The sequence below is a fragment of the Lycium barbarum genome, chromosome 11, assembly GCF_019175385.1.
Source record: "Lycium barbarum isolate Lr01 chromosome 11, ASM1917538v2, whole genome shotgun sequence".
Lineage (NCBI taxonomy): Eukaryota > Viridiplantae > Streptophyta > Magnoliopsida > Solanales > Solanaceae > Lycium > Lycium barbarum.
In genome coordinates, this window is record NC_083347.1 from 54,566,740 (window position 1) to 54,592,267 (window position 25,528).

Sequence of the window (25,528 nt, forward strand, 5' to 3'; positions counted from 1 at the left end):
GAAACCGAATCTGTGGAGTTGGCATCCTATAGACTCCGGGATGTGGCGGTGTTATGGTACAACAATTGGGTGTCATCAAGAGGGGAGAATGCGCCTCCTCCGGTTTGGCAAGAGTTCGTAGATGCTTTTATTCACCACTATTTGCCACCCGAGGTCCGCCGAGCTAGAGCGGATAGATTTCTGAACTTGAGACAGGGAAACATGAGTGCCCGGGAGTATAGATTACAATTCAATTCTTTGGCTAGATATGCTCTGACTATGATGGCCGACATGGGAGATCGGGTACATAGATTTGTGAGTGGTCTGGGACCGCATTTATTTAGAGATTATCTGAGGGCTTCCTTGCAAGACAGGATGGACATTTCCCGGATACAGGCCCATGCTCAGAATTTAGAGGGGCGACAACGACAACAAAGGGGCGATCGCGACAGTTATAGGAGGCAAAACAAAAGGGCTAGATCTGAGGGCACAGGTGGTGATTATAGAGGAGGATCGAGGCAGGCTTATTCCCGACGTTCAGGCCAGTCAGCGACTAGTGCACCTCCCCGGTTCGCGGACAGGGGATTTGATCGCTCTTTTCTGTCAGGGCAGGGTCCGAGCTCGAGAGCTTCGGGTTCTCTGTTTGGGGGTGATTATAATCAGAGGAGACCGCCAGTTCCCTGATGTAGTCGGTGCCGTAAATTACATTCACGGCCGTGTCGTCAGGACACTGATGGTTGTTATATTTGTGGGTAGACCGGACATTTGATGCGAGATTGTCCCTCGCGATATGGTAGAGGTGGGGTTCATCCCACAGGCTCAGCAGCGGGTTCCTCATCGGGACGCCCCGCAGGGCAGACTTCTAAGATGACAGCAGGCCGAGGCAGAGGCCGAGGGGCAGCATCTACTTCGGGTCCCACTGAGCCCCGTGTATATGCTTTAGCGGGACGACAGGATCTCGAGTCCTCTCCGGATGTAGTCACAGGTATATTGTCTATATTCCCCCGTGATGTGTATGCGTTGATAGATCCGGGTTCTACATTTTCTTATATTACTCCATACGTTGCTGGTTGTATCGGGGTAAAACCCGAGTCAATTAAACCCTTTGAGGTACTCACTCCAATTGGTGATCCTGTGATAGCAAGACAAGTGTACAAAAATTGTGTTATTGTGATATGCGATCGACAGACCAAGGCTGACTTGATTGAGTAAGAAATGGTAGATTTCGATGTAATCATGGGTATGGATTTGTTGGCTTCGTCTTATGCAAATTTTGATTGTCGCACAAAAGTGGTTCGATTCCAATTTTCGGGAGAGCCCGTGCTTGAATGGCAGGGTAATACAGCATCTCCGAAAGGTAGGTTTATTTCCTACCTCAAGGCAAGGAAGATGATAGCCAAGGGCTACATTTACCACTTAGTTCGGGTTCATGATACCGAGGCAAAGCCACCAATTTTCCAGTCAGTTCCGGTGGTGAATGTTTTTCCAGACGTATTTCCAGATAAACTTCCAGGCCTTCCACCAGAAAGGGAAATTGATTTCGCTATTGATGTATTGCCGGACACAAAGCCTATTTCTATTCCCCCTTATCGAATCGCTATTGATGATTTATTCGATCAATTGCAAGATGCCAAGTGGTTTTCAAAAATAGATTTGTGGTCGGGCTACCATCAAGTGAGAGTTAGGGAAGCGGATATTCCAAAAACAGCCTTCAGAACGAGATATGGCCACTATGAATTCCGAGTGATGTCATTCGGGTTGACTAATGCTCCGGCTGTATTTATGAATTTGATGAACAACGTATTTAGGCCTCTCTTGGATCTATTTGTGATTGTATTTATTGATGATATTCTGATATATTCTCGCATGGAATCGGAACATGCAGATCATTTGAGGATCGTTCTTGGTATTCTTCGAGCCCGGGAGCTATATGCAAAATTTTCAAAGTGTGAGTACTGGCTAAATTCTGTGACATTTCTGGGCCATATTATTTCATACGATGGCATTCGAGTCGACACTCAGAAAATTGAAGCAGTGAAGACTTAGCCAAGGCCTACGACGCCTACAGCAGTTCGTTGTTTTCTGGGTTTAGCAGGCTATTATAGATGGTTTGTAGAGGGCTTTTCATCCATTTCAGCCCCATTGACGAAGTTAACCCAGAAGTCAGCTAAATTCCAATGGAATGACGCTTGTGAACGTAGTTTCCAAGAGTTGAAAACAGGTTGACCTCAGCTCCAGTTTTAACACTTCCAGAAGGGCCAGATGGCTACGTTGTGTATTGTGATGCTTCCGGTGTGGGATTAGGATGCGTGTTGATGCAGCGTGGTAAAGTTATTGCATATGCTTCGAGACAATTGCGGAAACATGAAAAGAACTATCCGACGCATGATCTTGAATTGGCTGCGCTTATACATGCCCTGAAAATATGGAGGCATTATTTGTATGTTGTGCATGTTGATATCTATACAGATCACAAGAGTCTCCAGTACATTTTCAAGCAAAGGGAGTTGAACCTACGGCAGAGGCGGTGGTTAGAATTATTAAAAGATTATGATGTTAACATTTTATACCACCCCGGGAAGGCGAATATAGTAGCCGATACACTTAGCCGTCGATCAATGGGCAGTTTATGTGAAATCCCTCCGGAAAGGAAAGACATGGTTCAAGAACTTCATCGATTGGCTAATCTTGGAGTGCGTGTAATTGATTCAGGTGATGCAGGTATTAGTATCAAAGATTCCCGAATTTTGTCCTTGGATCTGGAAGTGAAGGAACGGCAGTATGAAGATCCTCAATTATGTCATTATAGAGACGCATCGCATGGAAAGGAAAAGTCTCCATTTGAAGTTTCTAGTGATGGAATTCTTAGATACCGAGGCAGGTTGTGTGTGCCGAACGTGGCGGAATTGCGCCGACGAATTCTAGAAGAGGCACATTGTTCTCGATATTCTATTCACCCGGGTTCAACCAAAATGTTTCATGATCTTAAGATGATATATTGGTGGGATGGCATGAAGAGAGACATAGCAGAATTTGTAGCACAATGTCCAAATTGCCAACAAGTAAAAGCGGAACATCAAAAGCCAGGAGGCTTATTGCAAGCGATAGAAATACCCACTTGGAAATGGGAAGTGATTAACGTGGATTTCATCATGGGATTACCTCGTTCCCGTGGTAAATATGATTCTATATGGGTGATCGTGGATAGATTGACAAAAGCAGCCCATTTTCTTCCAGTTAGAACCACGTACTCAGCAGAAGACTATGCAAGGCTGTATCTCAAGGAAATTGTGCGACTCCATGGCATTCCATTGCCTATTATCACGGATAGAGGAGCACAGTTTACAGCTAAGTTCTGGAAGTCTTTTCAAGAAGTTCTGGGCACACAAGTGAAGTTTAGCACGACATTTCATCCACAAACTGACGGGCAGGCCGAGCGTACCATTCAAACCTTAGAAGATATGCTACGGGCGTGTGTGTTGGATTTCGGTGGTAGTTGGGATGATCATTTTCCATTAATTGAGTTTGCATATAACAACAACTACCGTATGAAGCGTTATATGGAAGGAAATGTAGATCTCCAGTCGGATGGTTCGAAAATGGAGAAGAACAATTAGTGGACCCTAAATTGATCCAACAAGCAGTAGAAAAGGTCAAGGCGATTCGAGATCGGTTGTTAACAGCCCAAAGTCGCCAAAAGTCTTACGCGGATAACCGCCGGCGAGACTTGGAATTTCAAACTAACGATTGGGTATTTTTGAAAGTGTCACCAATGAAAGGGATAATGAGATTTGGGAAGAAGGGGAAGCTAAGTCCTAGGTACATCGGACCCTACAAAGTCATTCGCAAGGTTGGACAGGTAGCATATGAATTGGAATTCCCTTCGTAGCTTGAATCAGTCCATCCAGTCTTTCGTGTTTCGATGCTCCGCAAGTGTGTTGGAGATCCCACAAAGATTGTCCCGATAGACGATGTGCAGATAACAGAAAGGCTAACTTATGAAGAGATGCCTATTGCCATCTTGGATAGGCAAGTGCGAAAGCTTCGAAATAAAGAGGTAGCTTTAGTCAAAGTCCTATAGCAAAACAACAATCGGGAAAAAATGACATGGGAGGCAAAAGAGAAGATGAGGTCCAAGTATCCGCACTTATTCCAACCCCCAGGAGAGATACAAAATGAAACGCCAACAATATAAGGTATGCATGCTTTATCTTTATGTTTTGGTTCGTGTGAGGCCATAGATATGATGCTATTGTGATGTAGCCCTATGAGGCAATGATATTATGGGTTGTTGTGACAGGTTGTTAGTGCCAAGTTACGGGGGAAACTCTGGCAAAATTTCTGTAGAATCTCGAGTGTTTAACATTCGAGGACGAATGTTCCAAAAGGGGGGGGGGGGGGGGGGGGGGGGGGGGGGGGGGGGGGGGAGAATGTTACACCATGGAAAATCCCCCGTATATGTACAGTGAATAAGCTAACCAAGAGCATAGCTTATGCGATGTTTTGACGATCAATAAAGAGTATTAGATGATCCTCGACGAGATTCTAAAGGCATACAATGCAAGGAAAGAAAGTTGCAAAGGAAAATTAATCATACGTGGTGTATCGGATAAGAATAACAAGCAACGATTTGGTGATGGCATAATGAGGTCTCAAGGATAAGCAATAACGTCCTTTAGATGGGTATTGAAGTGTTAAACAAGTGTTAAGAAGGTTCCATAAGGATCGGAGATCAAACGAGTCGACGAAAACAAGTTGCGGAAAACTGGACAACATACGGCCAGACATACTGGCCGTATAATATATACGGACCGTATGTCCAGTCCGTAGATCCAGCCCAAAACACCAAGGTTCACTGGACCAAATATACGGTCCCAACATACGGTCAGTAATTATTATACGGACCGTATGTTGGTCCGTATAATGAGGGTCGGCCAGCTTTTTAATTCACTTAAGGGATCATTTTTTTCATTCCATCTTATTTCATCTTCCAATCTCCAACTCAAGAACATGGTAGAATATTCTCCAAATACTTCAACCACAATAATACCAAGGAAATCAATGATCAACAACATCAAATTCATGAATCAAAGTCTATGAAACTCAAGTAGAAGTCATCCAAACTAAGAAAACCAAGAAGAGGAGAAATAGGGTTTTGGCGAAAGAGGGAGAACTCAGCTCAAGACTTGTTCAACCATCATCCAAGGTACGTTTCATGACCATTTTATGTTGTTTAAGGTATTGGATGGTTAAGATACCCGAATTATAGAAGAACATAGCAAATGGGTCATTCAAGAGTGAATAGTGTCATGACTGAGTGGTAGTTGAATTGAATCATGAATGATAGTGTGTTGTGAGTATGAATATGTTATAAATGACATGTAGACCACAAGATAAGTGTGATACATGGGAAAATACGATAGCGAACCTAAAACCATAAATGTGGGAAAAAATGAAGAGAAATGGTGGATCATGGCCATTGCATATGAATGATAATTGTGATTTGCTATATTGTGATTGTTATTGTGGGTGATTGGGAGTTGATATGGAATACGGGAAAATTAGTATAAACAAAGGAAGTGCTGCCCAATTTTCTCTAGAAATAGTAGTGCGTTCTTATAGTTGGTTAACTAACGATCGCACGAATCCTCTTTTTGAAGGTAGAGGCGTGACATTGAAGGAGAATAAGAAAACGCTAAATTGCTTAAACGACAAAGGTATGTGAGGCTTAACTCTTCTTTCAAAAGGCATGAATCCATCAAGCTTTCCACAAATCCTTCTATAAGATGAAGCTTAAGAGTCCTTCTATATATTAAATCCCCTATGAGCATGATAGTGATGACAATGAGCTAGAGTCTAGAGACTCAAGAAATTGTGGCATGATGTTCCTACAATGATAATGATGTTATTATTGTTACCACTCGCCTTATGTTTTATTCCCTTCAAGGCGAGGCATGATACTCATAAATGTCCATAATACAATCGGGGGTTCACAACCTTACGTCACCCCGACATAGTATGGTTTTCTTAAAGCCTAATGAATGCTCTTAATGCTATTGTATGTTATGACAATAAGATGATAAGTAATGCTAACTTGTAACACTATGGGATACATGGAACACTTAGAAATGATAACATGATGCTATGGTTTGAGATGTATAATAATGACGTGTTATGATTGATGTTGTGATGATAAGATTCCACCGTGCCTATATAGTCAGGCATGTCACCGCTAATGCGGGCTGCGTATGATTCCACCGCGCCTATATGGCCGGGCATGTCACCGCTAATGCGTGCTGCGATGTTTACACCGAGCAGAGAGGGCCGGGCATGATCACCACTAGTGGGCGGCATATGAGGGCTACCCGGACGCGGGTAACGATACAGATTATGATGTGATGATGTATATGATGACGTACGTGATGATGTATGGGATGTGATAACATGTGTACTATGGTTGTGTAAAATGTGAAATATGATAGTAATACGATTGCCTATGACATTGGTGCAGGTTACATCTTTGTCCCATGACTCAAGATCTTTCTATTATGTTTGTTTATTTCATTCCTGCGTTACATACTCAGTACAATATTCGTACTGGCGTCCTTTTTATTTGGACGCTGTGTTCATTCCCACAGGTAGACAGGGGTGAGATCTTGCTCCGGATTCTTAGAGGCTGCTAGCTAACTGAAAGCCCTCCATTGTCCCGGAGGTGCCGATGATGATTCTTTTGTGTACAGTTGTAGATGTCATCTCTTAGAGGCTCGTAGATACTCGACGTGGGTCGTGTGGTTTCATGGCATGGTCATTATGTATATATATATATATATATATATGTGTGTGTGTATATTATTTTGCTAGCCTAAGGGTTCGTATGTATAAAAGCATTTTCTTTCTAAATAAAAATGGATTTTATTATAAATTAAGCATGAATCGGATAAACGATTGCTAAATAAGCTTAATAAGTGATGGCACGAGCGGTGCTCGGTGGTTAGCCCCGGGTACCCGTCACGGCCCCTAGCTGGGTCGTGACAAAAGTGGTATCAGAGCAGTTCGGTCCTAGGAAGTGTCTACGAGCCGTGTCTAGTAGAGTCTTGTTTATGGTGTGTAGCACACCACATCAATAAACAAGGGGCTACGGGGCATTTAGGAAAAATGACCATCTTTCTTCTATGAGATCGTGCGATAGAGCTGTGTATAAGATGTTATCCTCTCTAATAGTGTGTTATGATTTCAGAATGCCGCCAAAGGGAAAAGCTACAGCCGCCCAGAAGGGCAAGCCTACAACAAAGAGGCGGGCAGAAAGAGAGCCTCCGATGAATATAGAGGAAGGCGAATCGCACAACGAGGCCTTGTCAAATACTTCTTCTACCCCGCCTAATGTGGAAGAGCAAGGAGGAGCCCCAACTCCAATTCCTCCGCCAGCTGCTTCGGGTCAACAAATGATGGAGGCTATTCAGTTATTGACTCAATTGGTTGCCGCACAGGCACAACTACAAAATATGGGTTCAAGTGACCGGGCAGCAAGTACAAAGGCCCGTGATTTTATGAGTCTAAATCCCCCGGAATTCTTCGGGTCAAAGCCGGAGGAAGACCCACAAGGTTTTATTGATGAAATATTGAGGACATTGAAGGTTGTCCATGCCTCCGAAACCGAATCCGTGGAGTTGGCATCCTATAGACTCCGGGATGTGGCAGTGTTATGGTACAACAATTGAGTGTCATCAAGAGGGGAGAATGCGCCTCCTCCGGTTTGGCAAGAGTTCGTAGATGCTTTTATTCACCACTATTTGCCACCCGAGGTCCGCCGAGCTAGAGCGGATAGATTTCTGAACTTGAGACAGGGAAACATGAGTGCCCGGGAGTATAGCATGCAATTCAATTCTTTGGCTAGATATGCTCTGACTATGATGGCCGACATGGGAGATCGGGTACATAGATTTGTGAGTGGTCTGGGACCGCATTTATTTAGAGATTATCTGATGGCTTCCTTGCAAGACGGGATGGACATTTCCCGGATACAGGCCCATGCTCAGAATTTAGAGGGGCGACAACGACAACAAAGGGGCGATCGCGACAGTGATAGGAGGCAAAACAAAAGGGCTAGATCTGAGGGCACAAGTGGTGATTATAGAGGAGGATCGAGGAAGGCTTATTCCTGACATTCAGGCCAGTCAGTGACTAGTGCACCTTCCCGGTTCGCGAATAGGGGATTTGATCGCTCTTTTCCGTCAGGGCAGGGTCAGAGCTCGAGAGCTTCGGGTTTTCAGTTTGGGGGTGATTATAGTCAGAGGAGACCGCCAGTTCCACGATGTAGTCGGTGCCGCAAATTACATTCAGGGCCGTGTCGTCAGGACACTGATGGTTGTTATGTTTGTGGGCAGACCGGACATTTGATGCGAGATTGTCCCTCGCGATATGGTAGAGGTGGGGTTCAGCCCACAGGCTCAGCAGCGGGTTCCTCATCGGCACGTCCCGCAGGGCAGACTTCTCAGATGACAGCAGGCCGAGGCAGAGGCCGAGGGGCAGCATCTACTTCAGGTGCCACTCATCCCTGTGTATATGCTTTAGCGGGACGACAGGATCTCGAGTCCTCTCCGGATGTAGTCACAGGTATATTGTCTATATTCCCCCGTGATGTGTATGCGTTGATAGATCCGGGTTCTACATTTTCTTATATTACTCCATACGTTGCTGGTTGTACCGGGGTAAAACCCGAGTCAATTAAACCCTTTGAGGTACTCACTCCAGTTGGTGATCCTGTGATAGCAATACAAGTGTACAAAAATTGTGTTATTGTGATATGCGATCGACAGACCAAGGCTGACTTGATTGAGTTAGAAATGGTAGATTTCGATGTAATCATGGGTATGGATTGGTTGGCTTCGTGTTATGCAAATGTTGATTGTTGCACAAAAGTGATTCGATTCCAATTTCTGGGAGAGCCCGTGCTTAAATGGCAGGGTAATATAGCATCTCCGAAAGGTAGGTTTATTTCCTACCTCAAGGCAAGGAAGATGATAGCCAAGGGCTATATTTACCACTTAGTTCAGGTTCATGATGCCGAGGCAAAGCCACCAATTTTTCCAGTCAGTTCCGGTGGTGAATGTTTTTCTAGACGTATTTCTAGATGAACTTCCGGGACTTCCACCAGAAAGGGAAATTGATTTCGCTATTGATGTATTGCCGGACACAAAGCCTATTTCTATTCCCCCTTATCGAATGGCTCCGGCAAAATTAAAAGAGCTAAAGGCGCAGCTGAAAGACTTGCTCGAGAAGGGATTCATTAGACCCAGTTCATCACCGTGGGGAGCACTGGTCTTGTTTGTGAGAAATAAAGACGGATCTCTACGAATGTGTATCGACTACAGGCAATTGAACAAAGTGACGATAAAGAACAGATATCCTCTCCCAAGGATTGATGATTTATTCGATCAATTGCAAGGTGCCAAGTGGTTTTCAAAAATAGATTTGTGGTCGGGCTACCATCAAATGAGAGTTAGGGAAGCGTATATTCCAAAAACAGCCTTCAGAACGAGATATGGCCACTATGAATTCCGATTGATGTCATTCGGGTTGACTAATGCTCCGGCTGTATTTATGAATTTGATGAACAACATATTCAGGCCTCTCTTGGATCTATTTGTGATTGTATTTATTGATGATATTCTGATATATTCTCAAACGGAATCGGAACATGCAGATCATTTGAGGATCGTTCTTGGTATTCTTCGAGCCCGGGAGCTATATGCAAAATTTACAAAATGTGAGTTCTGGCTAAATTCTGTGACATTTCTGGGCCATATTATTTCATACGATGGCATTCAAGTCGACACTCAGAAAATTGAAGCAGTGAAGACTTGGCCAAGGCCTACGACGCCTACAGAAGTTCATAGTTTTCTGGGTTTAGCAGGCTATTATAGAAGGTTTGTAGAGGGCTTTTCATCTGTTTCATCCCCATTGACGAAGTTAACCCAGAAGTCGGCTAAATTCCAATGGAATGACGCTTGTGAACGTAGTTTCCAAGAGTTGAAAAACAGGTTGACCTCAGCTCCAGTTTTAACACTTCCAGAAGGGCCAGATGGCTACGTTGTGTATTGTGATGCTTCCGGTGTGGGATTAGGATGCGTGTTGATGCAGCGTGGTAAAGTTATTGCATATGCTTCGAGACAATTGCGGAAACATGAAAAGAACTATCCGACGCATGATCTTGAATTGGCTGCGGTTATTCATGCCCCGAAAATATGGAGGCATTATTTGTATGGTGTGCATGTTGATATCTATACAGATCACAAGAGTCTCCAGTATATTTTCAAGCAAAGGGAGTTGAACCTGCGGCAGAGGCGGTGGTTAGAATTATTAAAAGATTATGATGTTAACATTTTATACCACCCCGGGAAGGCGAATGTAGTAGCCGATGCATTTAGCCGCCGATCAATGGCAGTTTATGTGAAATCCCTCCGAAAAGGAAAGAGATGGTTCAAGAACTTCATCGATTGGCTAATCTTGGAGTGCGTGTAATTGATTCAGGTGATGCTGGTATTAGTATCAAAGATTCCACAATTTCGTCCTTGGATCTGGAAGTAAAGGAACGAAAGTATGAAGATCCTCAATTATGTCATTATAGAGACGCATCGCATGGAAAGGAAAAGTCTCCATTTGAAGTTTCTAGTGATGGAATTCTTAGATACCGAGGCAGGTTGTGTGTGCCGAAAGTGGCGGAATTGCGCCGACGAATTCTAGAAGAGGCATATTGCTCTCGATATTCTATTCACCTGGGTTCAACAAAAATGTATCATGAGCTTAAGATGATGTATTGGTGGGATGGCATGAAGAGAGACATAGCAGAATTTGTAGCATAATGTCCAAATTGCCAACAAGTAAAAGCGGAACATCAAAAGCCAGGAGGCTTATTGCAAGCGATAGAAGTACCCACTTGGAAATGGGAAGTGATTAACATAGATTTCATCGTGGGATTACCTCGTTCCCGTGGTAAATATGATTCTATATGGGTGATCGTGGATAGATTGACAAAAGCAGCCCATTTTCTTCCAGTTAGAACCACGTACTCAGCAGAAGACTATGCAAAGCTGTATCTCAAGGAAATTGTGCGACTCCATGGTATTCCATTGTCTATTATCACGGATAGAGGAGCACAGTTTACAGCTAAGTTCTTGAAGTTTTTTCAAGAAGGTCTGGGCACGCAAGTGAAGTTTAGCACGAAATTTCATCCACAAACTGACGGGCAGGACGAGCGTACCATTCAAACCTTAGAAGATATGCTACGGGCGTGTGTGTTTGATTTCGGTGGTAGTTGGGATGATCATTTTCCATTAATTGAGTTTGCATATAACAACAACTACCAGTCTAGTATACAAATGGCTCCGTATGAAGCGTTATATGGAAGGAAATGTGGTTCTCCAATCGGATGGTTCGAAATTGGAGAAGCACAATTAGTGGGCCCTGAATTGATCCAACAAGTAGTAGAAAAGGTCAAGGCGATTCGAGATCGGTTGTTAACAGCCCAAAGTCGCCAAAAGTCTTACGCGGATAACCGCCGGCGAGACTTGGAATTTCAAACTAACGATTGGGTATTTTTGAAAGTGTCACCAATGAAAGGGATAATGAGATTTGGGAAGAAGGGGAAGTTAAGTCCTAGGTACATCGGACCCTACAAAGTCATTTGCAAGGTGGGACAGGTAGCATATGAATTGGAATTGCCTTCGGAGCTTGAATCAGTCCATCCAGTCTTTCATGTTTCGATGCTCCGTAAGTGTGTTGGAGATCCCACAAAGATTGTCCCGATAGACGATGTGCAAATAACAGAAAGGCTAACTTATGAAGAGGTGCCTATTGCCATCTTGGATAGGCAAGTGCGAAAGCTTCGAAATAAAGAGGTAGCTTCATTCAAAGTCCTATGGCAAAACAACAATCGGGAAGAAATAACTTGGGAGGCAGAAGAGAAGATGAGGTCCAAGTATCCGCACTTATTCCAACCCCCAGGAGAGATACAAAATGAAACGCCGACAATATAAGGTATGTATGCTTTATCTTTATGTTTTGGGTCATGTGAGGCCATAGATATGATGCTATTGTGATGTAGCCCTGTGAGGCAATGATATTATGGGTTGTTGTGACAGGTTGGTATTTTCAAGTTACAGGGGAAACTCTGGCGAAATTTCTGTAGAATCTCGAGTGTTTAACATTCGAGGACGAATGTTCCAAAAGGGGGGGGGGGGGGGGGGGGGGGGGGAGAATGTTACACCTTGGAAAATCCCCCGTATATGTACAGTGAATAAGCTAACCAAGAGCGTAGCGTATGCGATGTTTTGATGAGCAATAAATAGTATTAGATGACCCTCGACGAGATTCTAAAGGCATACAATGCAAGGAAAGAAAGTTGCAAAGGAAAATGAATCATACGTGGTGTATCGGATAAAAATAACAAGCAACGATTTGGTGATGGCATAATGAGGTCTCAGGGATAAGAAATAACGTCCTTTAGATTGGTATTGAAGTGTTAAACAAGTGTTAAGAAGGTTCCATAAGGATCGGAGATCAAACGAGTCGACGAAAACAAGTTCCGAAAAACTGGACAACATACGGCCCGACATACTGGCCGTATAATATATACGGACCGTATGTCCAGTCCGTAGATCCAGCCCAGAACACCTAGGTTCACTGGACCAAATATACGGTCCCAACATATGATCAGTAAATATTATACGGACCGTATGCTGGTCCATATAATGAGGGTCGGTCGGCTTTTTAATTCACTTAAGGGATCATTTTTTTCATTCCATCTTATTTCATCTTCCACTCTCCAACTCAAGAACACTCTAGAATATTCTCCAAACACTTCAACCACAATAATACCAAGGAAATCAATGATCAACAACATTAAATTCATGAATCAAAGTCTATGAAACTCAAGTAGAAGTCATCCAAACTAAGAAAACCAAGAAGAGGAGAAATAGGGTTTTGTGAAAGAGGGAGAACTCCACTCAAGATTTGTTCAACCATTATCCAAGGTAAGTTTCATGACCATTTTATGTTGTTTAAGGTATTGGAAGGTTAAGATACCCGAATTGTAGAAGAACATAGCAAATGGGTCATTCAAGAGTGAATAGTGTCATGACTGAGTGGTAGTTGAATTGAATCTTGAATGTTAGTATGTTGTGAGTATGAATATGTTATAAATGACATGTAGACCATGAGATAAGTGTGATACATGGGAAAATACGATAGCGAACCCAAAACCGTAAATGTGGGGGAAAATGAAGAGAAATGGTGGATCATGGCCATTGTATATGAATGATAATTGTGATTTGCTATGTTGTGATTGTTATTGTGAGTGATTGGGAGTTGATATGGAATACGGGAAAAGTAGTATAAATAAAGGAAGTACTGCCCAATTTTCTCTAGAAATAGTAGTGCGTTCTTATAGTCGGTTAACTAACGATCGCACGAATCCCCTTTTTGAAGGTTGAGGCGTGACATTGAAGAAGAATAAGCAAACGCTAAATTGCTTAAACGACAAAGGTATGTCAGGCTTAACTCTTCTTTCAAAAGGCATGAATCCTTCAAGATTTCCACAAATCCTTCTATAAGATGAAGCTTAAGAGTCCTTCTATATATTAAATCCCCTATGAGCATGATAGTGATGACAATGAGATAGAGTCTAGAGACTCAAGAAATTATGGCATGATGTTCCTACAATGCTAATAATGTTATTATTATTAACACTCGCCTTATGTTTTATTCCCTTCAAGGCGAGGCATGATACTCATAAATGTCCATAATACAATCAGGGGTTCACGACCTTACGTCACCCCGACATAGTATGGTTGTCTTAAAGCCTAATGAATGCTCTTAATACTATTGTATGTTATGACAATAAGATGATAAGCAATGCTAACTTGTAACACTCTGGGATACATGCAACACTAAGAAATTGTCACACCCTAATTCCGCTAGGGTGTGATGGGCACCCGACCCTTACCTAGGGCCGAGCGAACCCTCAGACTCTTGCTGCACATAAAATCACGTCAAACTTTTCAAATCAAATGAGATGATATACATCGTAAATTTTTTTTTCCAGAAATATTCTTCCACGTAGCTTCCAAGCATAACAAATCTATAATCATACAAAATTCAGTACATAACGCAGACCGACATTTCGACAGACGGAGCCGCTTACAGACTGACAACCAATACCCACGACGCTGTCTGCAAAGTCTCTAACGTAATCCAGAATGCATAACATACCAACTCTGACTCGGCAGCACTCCGGGAACAAATGGAGCTTGCCATCTGCACTGGAACATCTTCTATACTGTCTTCAACTCACCTGGGAGTACCTGCGCGGCATGAAACGCAGCCCCCGAAGAAAGGGGGTCAGTACGAAATATGTACTGAGTATGCAAGGCATGAAGTACAGAAAACGAAGTCATAACCGAAGTAAAATGTACAGAAGGTGAGCACAATAACCAGAATACCAAAGTGTTGCATTTGACGTACAAATCATACATAGGAGGTTCCGGAAGACAAATACAGCAATCAAAATGCCAAAATGCTTGCTTTCCTTTGAAAAACATTTCCATCTCATACACGCAGAAAACCAGACACACAATTACCGCGACCAAAAGTCCAGCGGTCACTGTCACATAGTGCGGCATACCGCGGTCAGGAGTCCAGCGGTCAATGTCGCACACACCGCGGTCAAGAATCCAGCGGTCAACATCACAAATGCGGCATACCGCGGTCAAGAATCCAGCGGCCAATGTCGCACACACCGCGGTCAACATCACAAATGCGGCATACCGCGGTCAAGAATCCAGCGGTCAATATCGCACACACCGCGGTCAAGAATCCAGCGGTCAATAACCAAATTTATTACTTTCCAAACATAAATCACATATGTCAGAATCAGGAATTACACATACATACAACGTGCCCCGGCCCTCGGTGAGGGACTCGGTGATTAGATTCATGTATGCCAAAATCGTATATCAGAAAAATACAGAAGGTAAGTAGCTTATCCAGAACATCAGAACACTTACTTTTCAATCACAAAGGATACATATCAAGGTCATGCAAAGGGCACAGGAACATGGTCGTCACTCCCGTCTCTGGCGCCATAACACACCATACTCCAGAAGATTCCATAACATGTACACGGTATCTCGGGAACTGGACATATAACACGAGAACCCGGGAACCAGTCACATCATAATCCATATACACAGTAACTGGGGACGGACATATACCACAGTACCCCAGAGCCGGATATATCATAGTTCGAAAATTACATACATGGAACCCGACTCCTAGACAAGGTACTCGGCGAACCATACGCACGATACATACCGGCCCGGAATTCAGTGAAAGGGATCATAGCATATATACGAGCGGAGTAGTAAGAAATTAGGTGCACATAAATCAAAACCCGGTAAAAGAATCGAATGTATTATCAGGATATTCACATTAAGGAGCTTTCCAATGACTTATGGAACGAATCAAACGGAGTCTTAGATTCATAGACGAAAGTCTTACTTTCATATCATACAAGGATAGCTCAAGTGAGACAAACGAAGGAAGTTTCGGAACTTGTGGGCCCACCTCGGGTCAAGTCGAGGTGGCGGATATAAATTACAAACATTGGACTCTATGGAGTCATCCAAGAAAGTTTCAAAGCAATCCGAATACGCTTGTGGAAGTTATGGATGTTTAGACACCTTTCCAACAAAACATAAGAATTATAGTTCAATTACATTGAACGAATAGTATTCAAAATCAAACTCGGGTTTCGATGGACAGAATTGTTCCCGAGGCTCAAGTCTTGACCTAGTATACATAGGACATGCCAAAAGAAGGAAATGGTGAGCTTTACATACCTCACTTTCGCCTTACGCTCGTCCGAACTCAATCCCCGTGTCGTCCAAAATCTACAATTGGTCATAGTTGCCAAATGTAAGTTTCAAGCTTAAATTCATATTGTCTACCGAAATTTCGGCAGCATTTCCCCTGTAAATTCAACGTCCCCGAGAATCATCTCGGCCCAAAATATCAACAACAACAACCCAACAACAATACCAATAACATCAACGATCGAATTGAAACACATTCTAACATATGTTGTCTTCTTTTCTACATAACATATCAACTTCCAATCCGACTTCACACTTTCAAATCGATATCAACATTTTTGCATTCATACACTAATTTAAGATTATTCAAACATAGGCCAAGAACATTTCAAGCAATCCATTCAATATTCAAAAATTCCATCCCATATGCTATGCCACCCGAATTCTTCCAAATGGAATCACAACAACAACATATTTTCTTTCTCCAAGTTCATGAATTATGCTAACAATTCATACCTTAACAACATTATTTTCTATATGTATACAAGCAATAATACTCTAGTCACAGAGGCTTCCATGACTACTCTCCAACACTTGTAACTTCAACTAAAACCATCACACTTTCATTATCAACATAGAACCCACAACAACAACAACTAAAACACTAAATAAACAATTAAATCATTGTTCTTGCAAACCACCCATACACACGGCCACATACACCTAACACACATTATCTTTCATGATTATCATGCATTTCTACACACCACAACATTCCCAAGCATCCATAACATAGAAAGGAAGGTTAAATTCTTACCTTTTTCCTTCAACTTCCCTCTTGGCTAAGGTTGCTAAATTGATGAAACGAACGTCTTATCTTTCGAAATAACTACACCACGTTGTAGAGGGCCCTTGAATTAGTAGAAATACAACAAGAAAATAATTTTTGGGGCATGATTTCATGGGGAAAAAATCCCCCTACCTTGGCCGAAATATGCTTGTTTTTTTTTTGTTCTTCATCTTCTTTCTCTTTCTTTCTTTCTCCCACTTTCTTGAATGTTCCAAATGGCCATGTGATGAATTTTCATCCATGTGACATATATTAAAAGATGACATGGGACATGGCCCACACCCATGTGCATGGCACATGCCCCTTAGTTTTTCATTTCCTTTCTTTCTTTATTTTTCATGAGCAAATAATTCGCCAATTCCAATTTTGCCCTTGGCCTTTCACAATATTTCCTTGAGCCACTTTGTGTATTTCCTTTTTTTTTTTTACCCCTAACCTTTTCTCATATTTCCACATCCAAAATTTTCATAAACAATTTATGTATCAAACAAGATCAAAACGCAGCCTTGTCTTTAACTTGTCACAATTATTTCAAATTTTCTAAATACGCAAAAATACGGGATATAACAGAAATGATAACATGATGATATGGTTTGAGATGTATAATAATGACGTGTTATGATTGATGTTGTGATGATAAGATTCCACCGTGCCTATATGGCCGTGCATGTCACCGCTAATGCGGGCTGCGTATGATTCCACCGCGCCTATATGGTCGGGTATGTCACCGCTAATGCGGGCTGTGATGTTTACACCGAGCCGAGAGGGTCGGGCATGATCACCACTAGTGGGCGGCATATGAGGGCTACCCGGACGCGGGTAACGATACAGATTATGATGTGATGATGTATATGATGACGTACGTGATGATGTATGGGATGTGATAACATGTGTACTATGATTGTGTAAATTGTGCAAGACTATTTTTCAGAATTATTTTAGTATACAAGTTGTTTATTAGTATGGAAATGTTGAGAAAGGCTAAGGGTAGAAAAGGAAATTCACAAGGTGGTTCATGGTAATATTGTGGAAGGCTAGGGGCAAAAAGTGAATTTCACAAAAAATTCAAGAAGGTTCAAGACCTTCCAACTTGGCCATGTGGTGTGTGTGTGGGTCCCACCCATGGCTTGGCCAATTAACTCAAGCCATGAGGTGGGGCATGTGTCCACCCTCTTATAGGCTATGCATATATATATATATATATATATATATATATATATATATATATATATATATATATATATATATATATGAGAGCTTACAAACCAAGACAAGATTATCCATCTTCCAACTCAAGAAAACTTGGAGAAAAAAAATGAATGAAGGGTGTTCGGCCATGGCTTGGCCGAACCTAAGCCATGGAAAACTTGATCAAGAAAAATTATTTTCTTGTAGCATTCCAACCAATTGGAAGGTCCTTGATAACATGGAGGAGTTATTGGAGCAATCAAATCATTCATTTGTGCAATATACAACCCTAGCCGAGTGAGAAGACAAGTGGAGAAAGGTAAGGTTTAATCTTCTCTTTCATGTATCATGAATGATTGTGAGTGTTGTAGTATGTAGAAATGGATGAAACTCATGGAATATGGATGTAGAGGTTATGGCCGAATATAGAGTGTGTTGGTAAGATAAGATGAATTGATTCTATTTAATAGTTTGATTGTTGTTGTTGTGGATTCCATAATAAAAATGAAGGTTTGATGGTTTGAAATGAAGTTGTGATCATTGTGGGATTGTTGAAGAAATTAATGTGACACTAGCATGGTTTCTTGTAATTGTGAAGATAATGTTGTCAACGTGTGGTTGTAGATATAATGCATGAATTTGGAGGTGAGAAATGTGTTGATTTTATTGAGTTTGGAAGATTGTAAGTTGCGTGTTGTGATTGAATTAAATATAAACGGAATGCCGTCGAATTGTGTAGCAAGGGTTGTTAACGTTAGAATATATTTTGGATTGATTGTTGAAGTTGTTAATATGGTTGTTGGTATTGTTGTTGATGATTTGGCCGAGTCGAATTCTCGGGGTTGGTTGAATTACAGGGGAAATGCTGCCGAAATTTCGGCAGATTATAAATGAACTTATTTGAAAGACTAAGACAAGTGTGTGACGATGAGTCTAATGATTGTGTAAATCTTCTTGAATGTAGACTAGCGATAGCGAGCTTGGACAATTAAGCGTAGCTAATAGGACGTGGAGCAGGTATGTAAGGCTTACCCTTTCTTTCTTTCTTTCTTTTGGCATGTCCTAGAGCCAAATAAGGTATGATATGCACCTTGGGGTTACTCTATTCTGTGATTCCGAGTTTGTTATGATTCTTATTCGCTTTTTGATATGTTTTTAAAAGAGTTCTGTAAGTATTAATGTTCCTAACTTTCGTAGACGGTCTCGGATTGCTTCAGAACGTTCGTAGAGGTTTCTGTAGTAAAGTGTCCATAACTTTCTTGTACTAACTCGGATTGCCTCGAAATGTGCTTATGATTCTTCAAGTGTCGTTTTGTGTACTTATCCATCGAGTCTTAAAACTGATTTATGTGCATATAGTTTCTCACTGCTCTGCTCGTGCATGCCTCAATGTATCCTTCACTGCGTCCTGGGCCAGGGCATGTTCTCGTGCGTACTCCACTGCATTGTTCACCACGTCCCTCACTAGAGGGCCGGGGCACGTTATATGTATATATATGATATGATGACATGATGATATGATGACGGGGTGGCGGCCAGGATGTTATATGGTGACTCTATTCACTGCGTCCCTCACTAGAGGGCCAGGGCACGTTACATGCATATATGATACATGACATTGACATACATGATTTAATTCACCGCGTCCCTCACTAGAGGGCCGGGGCACGTTATATATATATATGATATATGATGTTGACATACATGATTTTCATTTCAAAAGGCAAGTGCAGTGATGTTTTTAAAAGTCATACTTGTTTTTGGTAAATCTCTGTTTCAGTTGTGATCCTCTTTACTGTATTTTATGCCTTACATGCTCAGTACATACTCCGTACTGACCCCCTTTCTTCGGGGGCTGCGTTTCATGCCACGCAGGTATACACAGATGAGTAGAAGACATTGCTAGAAGATGTTCCAGCGGGATTAGCGAGCTCCGTTTTTCCCTGGAGTGTTGCCGAGTCAGAGTACATATGTTATGATTCCTAATTGATGTTAGAGACTTTGCAGACAGAGTCATGTATGTGGATTGTCAGTCTTGTAAGCGGCTCTGCAAGCCGATGTGTCATTATGCATTATATTACAAATTCCATATGATTACAGATTTTATTTGATTTGAGAACGACGAAAAGAATGTTTCTGAAAGCCTTTACTATGTATTTCATTTTTATTTGATTTAAGAGAGTCTTAAGAGATTATGTGTGTAATAAGAGTCAGCGGGTTCGTTCGGCCCTAAATAAGGGTCGGGTGCCCATCATGCCCTAGCAGGATTGGGGTGTGACAAAGATCTTTCTATTATGTTTGTTTATTTCATTCCTGCCTTACATACTCAGTACAATATTCGTATTGACGTCCCTTTTCTTTGGACGCTGTGTTCATGCCCACAGGTAGACAGAGGGGAGATCTTGCTCCGAATTCTTAGAGGCTGCTAGCTGACTGAAAGCCCTCCATTGTCTCGGAGGTGCCTATGATGATTCTTTTGTGTACAGTTGTAGATGTCATCTCTTAGAGGCTCGTAGATACTCGACGTGAGTCGTGTGGTTTCATGGCATGGTCATTATGTGTGTGTATATATATATATATATATATATATATGTATGTATACTATTTTGCTAGCCTAAGGGCTCGTATGTATAAAAGCATTTCGTTTCTAAATAAAAATGGATTTTATTATAAATTAAGCATGAATCGGATAAACGATTGCTAAATAAGCTTAATAAGTGATGGCACGAGCGGTGCTCAGTGGTTAGCCCCGGGTACCCGTCACGGCCCCTAGCTGGGTCGTGACAGGGAATGATGGGCTTCTCCCAAAATCTGTCGACGTAACCCTGTAACATCAGGAACACATAATCTGCCTCGATACCTGAGAACTCCATTTGCAGAAATCTCAAATGGTGACTTTTTCTTCTGAGGAAGTGTATCTTTGTAATGAATTAACATGGGGACCTCATATTGGCGCTTTTTCATCTCCACTACCAAAGACGAAACAACTGAATTTTGCACAGTCACTCCCACATTGCCTGAGTCCATTAGCTTAGGCTGGCTAGCTATTGAAGCTCATGAGATAACTCCCTCTTTTCCGGCTGAACATCACATAAATTGCCCATGGATTTGGGGCTAAGAGCATCGGCTACTACATTCGCCTTTCCGAGATGATATAAGATATTCACATCATAGTCCTTCAATAGCTCCAACCACCATCTTTGCGTAGATTCAACTCTTTCTGCTTCAAAATATATTGGAGACTCTTGTGGTCTGTATAAATATCAACATGAATGCCATACAAATAATGTCTCCACATCTTCAATGTATGAATAACCGCAGCTAACTCTAGATCATGGGTCGGGTAGTTTTTCTCGTGCTTCCGCAACTACCTTGAAGCATAAGCAATAACTTTACCGTGCTGCATCAACACACAACCTAACCCCATACCTGAAGCATCATAATAAATAACATAGCCCTCTGATCTTTTTAGAAGTGTCAGTACCGGGGCTGAAGTCAATCTATCTTTCAGCTCTTGAAAACTGCGCTCACAAGCATCCGTCCACTGAAATTTAGCTGATTTCTGAGTCAGCTCCATCAGTGATGCAGAAATAGAAGAAAATCCTCTACAAAGCTTTAGTAGTAACCAGCCAACCCCAGAAAACTACGAGCCTCCGTAGGTGTTATAGGCCTTGGCCAAGTCTTCATAACTTCAATCTTCTGGGTATCCACTCAAATACCATCAGCTGAAATAATATGCCCCAGAAAAGTTACAGAATTCCACCAAAACTCACATTTTGAAAACTTTGCATATAGTTCCCGAATCTGAAGAACTCTAAGGATAGTATATATATGATCCGCATGTTCTGCCTCAGATCGAGGGTATTCCAAGATATCATCGATAAACACAATCACAAATAGATCTAGGAAAGGCCTAAACACATTATTCATGAAATTCATGAATACCGCCGGTGCATTAGTCAATCCAAATGACATTACCCGAACTCGAAATGACCATATCTAGTTTTGAAGGATGTCTTCGGAATGTCCTTCTCCCTGACTCTCACTTGATAGTACCCCGATTGTAGATCTTTCTTTGAGAACCATTTGGCACCCTGCAACTGATCAAATAAATCATCAATCCTTGGAAGTAGATATTTATTCTTTATAGTCACCTTATTCAACTATCTATAGTCAATACACATCCGCAAGGAACCATCTTTCTTTCTTACGAACAACACATGTGCTCCGGCGATGAACTAGGCCTAATAAAGCCTTTCTCTAGCAAATCTTTTAATTGCTCCTTCAATTCCCTCAATTCTTTAGGAGCCATTCTATAAGGAGGAATAGATATGGGCTTAGTATCCGGTAACACATCAATAGTAAAATCAATCTCCCGTTCTAGAAACCGACCATTTTTGTCCTACAATTAACATTAGTATAATAGGAGGCCAACCAATCCGTACCCATAGTGATATCAAAATCTACCATTTTCAGCTCAATCTAATCAGCCATAGTCTGGCGGTAGCAAACTACAACCGCACAATTTCTATTCACCCGTCTAGATCACTGGATCACCAACGGTGTAGATACTTTGAAAGGTTTCAATTGACTCAGGCGTCACCCCAAACCGACCGTCAACATACGAAGTAACATATGACAATGTAGAACCCGGATCAATCAATACATATACATCATAAGAGAATACTGATAATATACCTGTGATAATATCAGGGGAAGACTCAAGATCCTGTCTCCCAGCTAGTGCATAGATATGATGCTGAGGACCACTCGAACTGGATGCTCATCCTCTATCCCTATCACGGCCTGGTGGTGTCGTTGAGCCTTGCCCCGGAGGGCGTACAGATGACGAAAAACCAGCTATTGATCTTGTGGGCTGGACCATACCTCTACCACCTATCGATGGATAATCACGCTTGATATGGCCTGGCCGACCGCAGGCATAACAAACATCTAAACCCAATCGGCATGGTCCCCAATGCAACTTACCACACTAAGTACATCATGGTATAGGTGGTCTCGTCTGACTGGAACCACTCATAATCTGAGAACTGGAAACTCTGGAACTCTGAGCTAGCCTAGAATAAGTGGGTCTATCAAACCTGGGTTCTGGAAACTATGGAGGTGCACTAGCTACTGAATGAGCTGACCGTTTAGAGAACTACTGCCTTGGGCCACCTCTGAACTCATTGTCAAACCCTAAAAGCCTGGCCCTCTTGCTTTGACCTCTATCACCATGGTCCGCATCTTGTCGCTGAGCCTGAACGGCTACTAACAGGGTCAGCAAAAGGATGGCCTCTCTCATCTCCTGGCCTGAGGCATCTGGTGGAGGAACTAGGGGTGTTGGAGCTGGAGCTGAGGCTTCTTCGTGCTCCTCTAAAATGGGTGGAGTATGAGAGGTCCGAGATGGAACCTCATTCTAGGACTCACCCTCCTCTATGTCTGCCGGCGGTTCCCGCTTAGTTCTCCTTCCGGCCACCGTCTTGCTCTTCTGGGCTACTGTTGCTTTTCTTTTCACAGGCATTGCTGAAAACGTAACACACAGTTAGAAAAAGGAAAATTCTTATATCATGGCTCTATTGCACGATCTATGATGGGGAGGAAAGGTCAATCATTCCTAAATGCCCTGCAGCCTTCTGTTTATAAGGGTGGTGCGATTCACACCCACAAACAAGACTCTACCGGACACGGCTCATAGACACACCCTGGTCTGCATCTACTGGTGGCACCCAACTGGTACCCTCATTTTTTGTAGCCTTGCCTCTCTGGCTGGCTAAAGCTCTTCTCGTCACAAGCATCACTGAAATCACAGTACGTTATTAGAAAAGAAATCCTATTGGTACGGCTCTAACGCATGATCTAAGATAAGAAAGAAGGACAATCTTCCTGAATGCCCTGTAGCCTCCTGTTTATAAGTGTGGTGCAAAACACACCATAAACAAGACTCTGCTAGAAACGACTTGTAGACAACCCTAGGGCACAACTGCTTTGATACCGTGTTTGTCACGGCCCAAACTGGAGGGCCATGAAGGGCACCCGAGCCCTACCTACCGAGCACCACTAAACATACTTTCATATCATAATCATAAACAAAAGTAGACCTCGAGGGTCATTAGATGGAAATCTGCTAGATCATATGAGAAATAAGCTGAAAAAGGGATGAGCCCGAAAAGACATACTATATGACTATGCTGGACAAAAACTGTGCAAGCCGACAAGGCCATCATGAGATACTATACAACAAAAATATAGGCCAAAAGGGCCATGCAACGTCTAACTATACCATGACTGTCTACAAGCCTCTACTGGTGTATATGATATAATAAGGTCGGAAAGGGCCCCGCCATACCCGTATGTAAACAAAAGTATAACGTACCAAAAACACAACAACAACTCCGGAACAAGAGGACTGCTCCACTATCAGCTGAACAACAACCTACAGAGGCGGATCATCAACTTGTCTACCTGAACTTGCGGGCATGAAATGCAGTGCCCCCAGAAAGGGACGTTAGTACGGACAAAGTACTCAATATGTAAGGCATGAACGTAACATGAAAGATATATGACAACATATAGGATTAAAGATATGCAACCTGTATGTCTGAACTGCCTCTGAGGGCCAATGATATGCATAAATTCAGTGCACGCATGCATAGGGGTCATACATACATACATACATATATATATATATATATATATATATATATATATATATATATATATATATATATATATATATATATATATATATATATAACGCCTGTCAAGCCTCTGTGGGCATCCCATTGTATCACATCGACCTCTGTGGGTATCATCATCATCATTATGTGACCAGCTGATCAGGTGATAGTGCGTATATAACGCCGTTACCTTCCCCATACCCCATATATAATACATAATATATGCGTATATAACACTTGTGGGGTCATAGGTCTGTACATATATATATGTGTGTATGTGTGTATAAATGAAATGCAATGCAAGAATATGATAAGAGTACATCCTGAATCTATCGGAGTGACGTAAGGTCGTTACACCTCCGAATATCGTTATGAGATAGCATTTTCATCAATAAGTGACTCTATGAATCATACTGAATCTGAAGAGAAACTTACTGAAAACAACATTCTAGAACATGAATCAGCATGGAACATCCCTAGCTACTATGAATAGAGTCATTATGGAGTAGCGTTACGTTTACATTCTGTTCATAAGGGTCATGCCAAAAGAAGGAAAGTTATCCTTGACATACCTCAAGTTGTCCAAACAATCCAACAACCAGCTTATCACAACTAGAGCGCCAATTCTATAATAAAGGAATAAATATAAAACATAGATGGCGCTAGTATATCACGTATATCAAATGATAACTCGATTCTAAGGTGAAACGAGTAGCATTTCCCCTTATTCTTCAACATCCATAACATATTCAGCAACCAACCACAACAACAAGAAGCTCATATAAGTCCCTTATACTCACTTCACAAGTATTTCAAGGTACACATCAAACAATCCAATATACGCTTCATATACGACACTTTATACACTTTTTCTTTACGCATCCATCTAGCAGAACCATAACAACATGACTACAACGTCAAATACAACTCAATTACAAGGAAACCATTCCAATAACACCACA